This window comes from Oncorhynchus keta, chromosome 1 (genome assembly GCF_023373465.1).
Source record: "Oncorhynchus keta strain PuntledgeMale-10-30-2019 chromosome 1, Oket_V2, whole genome shotgun sequence".
NCBI lineage: Eukaryota > Metazoa > Chordata > Actinopteri > Salmoniformes > Salmonidae > Oncorhynchus > Oncorhynchus keta.
In genome coordinates this window covers 58,530,521-58,536,972 of record NC_068421.1, presented here as the reverse complement: position 1 = coordinate 58,536,972, position 6,452 = coordinate 58,530,521, and positions in this window count along the sequence as shown.

Here is a 6,452-nt window from a genome sequence, read left to right as displayed (position 1 = left end):
GAACTTTTAGTTGTATACCAAATGTTTTATTCTGTTGTCTGTGTGGCAAATGTTATTGGCTTATGAAATTATTAAACTCTTGTTTTAAATCTTGTCTTTTTATTATTGGTGATTAATCGCACCTTAGCCAATACCACATGTTTTAATTATCCCAGCAAAATGTTTTAATTAAAATTTAAGCTTTTCATTTCTCCCACTGACTTGACTTGTCTGGTATATCATATGTGGGAGAAAAGAAAGGGCTTTTTCGAAGTTAATTCACCATTTGACAAAATACATCATCCATGACAATGGTGTCTAGCTGCTGAATTGACCCTCACCTCTGACCTTAACCTCCAGAGTGGATAATATTTTAATCGTTGATAATTTCACTGCACTTATTCCTCCAATCTAATATATTTGTGTTAAATATATTTAGATTTTTGTGTGATCAATTTCATTTAGCTTTTTAGCAATGTGATGCAGTATCACAATTTAACATTGTTCTGCCTCAAATTGTATCTTTTTTTCTGGATATCACTCCTACTGTGGAATGATATGGTTAAAAACAGCTGGATATCACTCCTACTGTGGAATGATATGGTTAAAAACAGCTGGATATCACTCCTACTGTGGAATGGTATGGTTAAAAACAGCTGGATATCACTCCTACTGTGGAATGATATGGTTAAAAACAGCTGGATATCACTCCTACTGTGGAATGATATGGTTAAAAACAGCTGGATATCACTCCTACTGTGGAATGATATGGTTAAAAACAGCTGGATATCACTCCTACTGTGGAATGATATGGTTAAAAACAGCTGGATATCACTCCTACTGTGGAATGATATGGTTAAAAACAGCTGGATATCACTCCTACTGTGGAATGATATGGTTAAAAACAGCTGGATATTGTACAGCAAACTTCTGTCAGATATCCCTGGTAATAAGTAACAAAACCTTCCCTCAGATGTGTCACAGCCAGACTGCGGCCAGCAGGGTGTTATTCAGAGCTGACATGATTTATTGGAGATATTATTTGACTTCCACATCCAGTCAAAACCCACAAAGATGCCCAATTTAGAGAGGGACGGCCCCTTGTCTGAGCCTTTATGTGCCGGTGAGTTGGGATATGCTTCAATGGAGGAAATCGTGCTCAAACACTGAGAACTTACCAGAGAGGGGAGCAGTTAACACCTTGGAACCCTGTGTATTATGGATGGCTGAGATTCTGATCCTAAATATCTCTTGCAATAACAAAATACTTTAACAGTTTAACAATAGATTTTTATATGATGTGCTGGAAAACTTTGAGTGAAATGTTCAAGAAATATTCCCCCCCCTTTTTAATCTTATCATTCATTTGCCTTTGTGATGCTTTTGAAATCATGGAGCCTTTTACAATGATGGCAACACAGCTAATCTGAGTACTTTGACTTCATTGGGAGAATTTTCTCCCTAACATTCACACCAAACCCTCCATTGCCAGATTAAGAAATCATAGGCCCTGGCGCTTTGTTGTTATAGCCCCCATTCCGAGTACACCATCATGATCTGTAAACAAATCTGTGCACCAAGATGCAATTTGATGCTGGGGTAAATTTACTGATGAAGAAAAAGCCCCTTTATAATAAAGCCGTGATAATGCTTGCGGCATAGGCCACAGTTGAGCCTATGGCTTCATCTTCATCATTAGGTAAGTCAGTGTGCCAATGGAAATTTTATTTAGTAGCCTACTGTAGCCATTGATATATATATATATATATATACTGTATACTGTATATATTTCCTCCTAATATTGTACAATCTGTGTGTTGCTTCATTGACCTGGCTATTGTTTGTTTGAATTGAAGACCAGATTGAGCTCAGCTTGTCAGTGTCAGAGTTGCCACTCATTTTGGTCATTTGTGTGAAATTAAAAAGATTCAATGAATGTCTTCTGTCATGTGAATGATGTAGAATTGCATGAAATGCATTTTTAAAAAGCTGCTAAAAATGTTCTCCATGTGTGGAAATCCTAAAAACGCATGTAGTCAACTGTAGCCTATGCCACATGGCAAATGTTTTTATGGCTTTATTATAAAGGGGCTTTTTGTTAAACAGTAATTTGACCACAAATCGAAAAGAACCCAAAGCCTTGGGGCCTATGATTTCTAAATCTGGCCCGATAGGCTACTCACGGTGATGGCCGATGCGCTCGTCGTGGCAATAGCCTTTCTCAAGATGAGCTACTTTGAAAAACAATGCTTCTGTTAGCTACAAATTGGAAGTTGTTGAGAAAACATGGTTTCTATTGGTTCTACACACTTCTCTTTTCGGTGGTAGGCATTTGATTCCAAACTGTGTGCTTTTCCTAGGATTGTATTTTTATATCTGCAAAAGGCAACCAACCATAGAAATATAATACATTCAGTGCTGTGAAAAAGTACTTGCCTCTTTCAAAGTTTCTCTATTTTTGCATATTTTTTACACAAAATGTTATCAGATCTTCAACCAAAACCTAATATTAGATAAAGGGAACCTGAGTGAACAAATAACACAACAATTACATACTTTTTTTCATTAATATTGTAAACAAAGTTATGTAACACCCAATGCCCCTGTGTGAAAGAGTAATTGCCCCTGTGTGAAAGAGTAATTGCCCCCTTACACTCAATAACTGGTTGTGCCACATTTAACTGCAATGATTCCTACCAAACACTTTCTGCATTCGTTGATCAGCCTCTCACATCACTGTGGAGGATCTCTGTCCCACTCTTCCATGCAGAACTGCTTTAACTCAGCGATATTTGTGGGTTTTCAAGCATGAACTGCTAATTTCAATCCTGCCACAACAATTGGGATTGGCCTTTCAAAAACTTCAAATTTGTTGCTTTTTAGCCATTTTCATGTAGACTTGATTGTGTGTTTGAGATCATTGTCTTGCTGCATGACCCAACTGTGCAAGAGTGGGACAAAATTCATCTACAGCAATGTGAGACTGAACAAAAACTACAGGACGTGTTTGGTTGCAGGAATTGCAGTTTAAGGTGGCACAACCAGTTATTGAGTGTAAGAGGGCAATTACTTTTTCACACAGGAATATTGGATGTTGAATAACTTTGTTAATTAAATAAATAAATAAAGTATCCATTTTTTTTGTTATTTGTAAACTCGGGTTCCCTTGAATCTAATATTAGGTTTTCGTTGAAGCTCTGATAACATTCAGTATCAAAAATATGAAAATGGGGCAAATACTTTTCCTTCATTTTGGCGTATGTGCTTGTGATAAAACTTATTCCACAGTTATTTTTTATGAACTATTGATACTCTGTGGATAAATTATGCTCTCTGGTTTATTTTGAACATCGAGAGATTGTGTGGCAGGGGCTAGGCTCAATTTTTTTTATCCAACCCCAGTCCTGTGGTTGGATAAAATATTGAACCTAGCCCCCCTGACTCACACAATTGACCAGTCACATTTATTTATTATGCAGTTTATTATTTAAAAAAAAATATATATATTAAAAAATCAGTAACCCAATCAAGGTAGGGCCCCCCAGTTACCCACATGGGCCCCCTACCTTCTCTCCTCCCATCTGATGATTAGCAGTGCAGCAGCAGGCTATTTATTTTGTACTATTTGCTGTCTCTTAGGCCCCCCACGGGCAGGGGCCCAGGGGCTTCAGCCCCAGTAAGCCCCTGCATTAAGCTGGCTCTGATTGTCCCTCCAGGTAAAAGGCAAATGCAAAGCGCTGTATATGGCCAGGCAGACCCAGGCCTCTACTAGCCTCTGACAGGTCTGGGAGAGTGTCCAGCTTAATGAACTGGAAGGTGACAGGGTTGACATATCTATATAATCACATTAATTATGTGCATGTGTTTGGAGGCCCCATGTCTGCCGTCTGCAGCCGCCAGGGCTGTTGCTATAGGGACCAGGCAGCAACCAGGCAGAGGAGACTTCAGACATGGCCTGCAGACTGGCCCTATCCTCAAGGGAGCTGCCCAGACACGACCCCTGTGACACTCTTTTCATTTGGGGAGCAGAGAGGGTGTGCTGACACAGTGTGGGAACGGGATCATTCTAGCCAATTTCCTCCCAGTCAGTCTAAATTGCAGGGAGGCATAGAGAAGTGTATTCACTGTATGTGATGTCCAGCTGTGACTGTAAGGCATTGTGTACTGTATGTGATGTCCAGCTGTGACTGTAAGGCATCGTGTACTGTATGTGATGTCCAGCTGTGACTGTAAGGCATCGTGTACTGTATGTGATGTCCAGCTGTGACTTTAAGGCATCGTGTACTGTATGTGATGTCCAGCTGTGACTGTAAGGCATCGTGTACTGTATGTGATGTCCAGCTGTGACTTTAAGGCATCGTGTACTGTATGTGATGTCCAGCTGTGACTGTAAGGCATCGTGTACTGTATGTGATGTCCAGCTGTGACTGTAAGGCATCGTGTACTGTATGTGATGTCCAGCTGTGACTGTAAGGCATCGTGTACTGTATGTGATGTCCAGCTGTGACTGTAAGGCATCGTGTACTGTATGTGATGTCCAGCTGTGACTGTAAGGCATCGTGTACTGTATGTGATGTCCAGCTGTGACTGTAAGGCATCGTGTACTGTATGTGATGTCCAGCTGTGACTGTAAGGCATCGTGTACTGTATGTGATGTCCAGCTGTGACTGTAAGGCATCGTGTACTGTATGTGATGTCCAGCTGTGACTGTAAGGCATCGTGTACTGTATGTGATGTCCAGCTGTGACTGTAAAGCATCGTGTACTGTATGTGATGTCCAGCTGTGACTGTAAAGCATCGTGTACTGTATGCACACTGTCTTTTAATGTTGAAAGCTTTTAGGCTTTTTTAAGTGTTCCTCCATTCTTGTTCTCCCCTCAGCTGGAACCTGGTGGCTTGACAGAGTGGTCTGACATTATAATGAGTGACCAGATGTTTTCAATGGACACATGAAAGATAGATACACGTGGCAAATATCATTGTATCCGTCTTCAGATTAATTTACACCGAAAGGAAATGCTGTGACTTCTAAATCACATTTAAAAATATTTAAAAAATCAGTCAATTAGATTTACAGCCCTAAGGTGGTCGAAATAAGATACAAGTCAAATCATGTTTATTAAAAGACAGCCACATCATTAAAATAAGTATGAAGCCATGGGCTGTTTTGATAAATACAGCCAGCGCTGATACTATTGATGTGCTGCAATAACCTGTGTTTAGAAAATATGTCAAATTAATGTATGCAAAAAAAATCTGTTTTTCACGTTCTACATTTATCCACAAGTGAAATATACGGAACAAAAATATAAACGGAACATGCAGCAATTTCAAATATTTTGCTGAGTTACAGTTCATAGAAGCAAATCAGTCAATTCAGTCAAATTCATTAGGTCCTATTCTATGGCTTTTATATGACTAGGAATACAGCTATGCATCTGTCGGTTACAGAGATGGATTAAAAAAGGTAGGGGCATGGATCAGAAAGACAGTCAGTGTCTGGTGGGACCACTATTTCCCTCATGCATCTCCTTCGCATATAGTTGATCAGGCTGTTGATTGTGGAATGTTGTCTCACTCCTCTTCAATGGCGGTGCGAAGTTGCTGGATATTGCCTGGAACTGGAACACTTGGTCGTACGCGTTGATCCAGAGGATCCCAAACATCCTCAACATGTCTGGTGAGAATGCATGCATGGAAGAACTGGGACATTTTCAGCTTCCAGTAATTGTGTACAGATCTTTGCGACATGGGGCCGTGTATTATTATGCTGAAACATGAGGTGATGGCGGCGGATGAATGGCACGGCAACGGGCCTCAGGATCTCATCACATTATCTTTGTGCATTCAAATTGCCATCGATAAAATGCAATTGTGTTCGTTGTCCATAGCTTATGCCTACCCATACCATAACCCCACTGCCACCATGAGGCACTCTGTTCCCAACGTTGACATCAGCAAACCGCTTGCCCACACGACGTCATACACGCTGCCTGCCATCTGCCTGGTACAGTTGAAACCGTGAAGAGCACACTTCTCCAGCATGCCAATGGCATTCTAAGGTGAGCATTTGCCCTTTGAAGTCAGTTAAGATGCCGAACTGCAGTCAGGTCAAGACCCTAGTGAGGACGACGAGTATAATCTAAAATGACGTTGGAGGCAGCAGAGAAATTAACATAACATTTTCTGCCAACAGCCCTGCTGGACACTCCTGCAGTCAGCATGCCAATTGCACACTCCCTCAAAACTTGATACATCTGTGGCATTACGTTCCTATAATGGTCTTTTATTGTCCCCCAGCACAAGGTGCACCTGTGTAATGATCAGCTTCGTGATATGCCACACCTGTCGTATGGATGGTTTACCTTGGTAAAGGAGAAATGCTCACGAACAGGGATGTAAACAAATTTGTGCACAACATTTCAGAGAAATAAGCTTTTTGTGTGTATGAAACATTTCTGGGATATTTTATT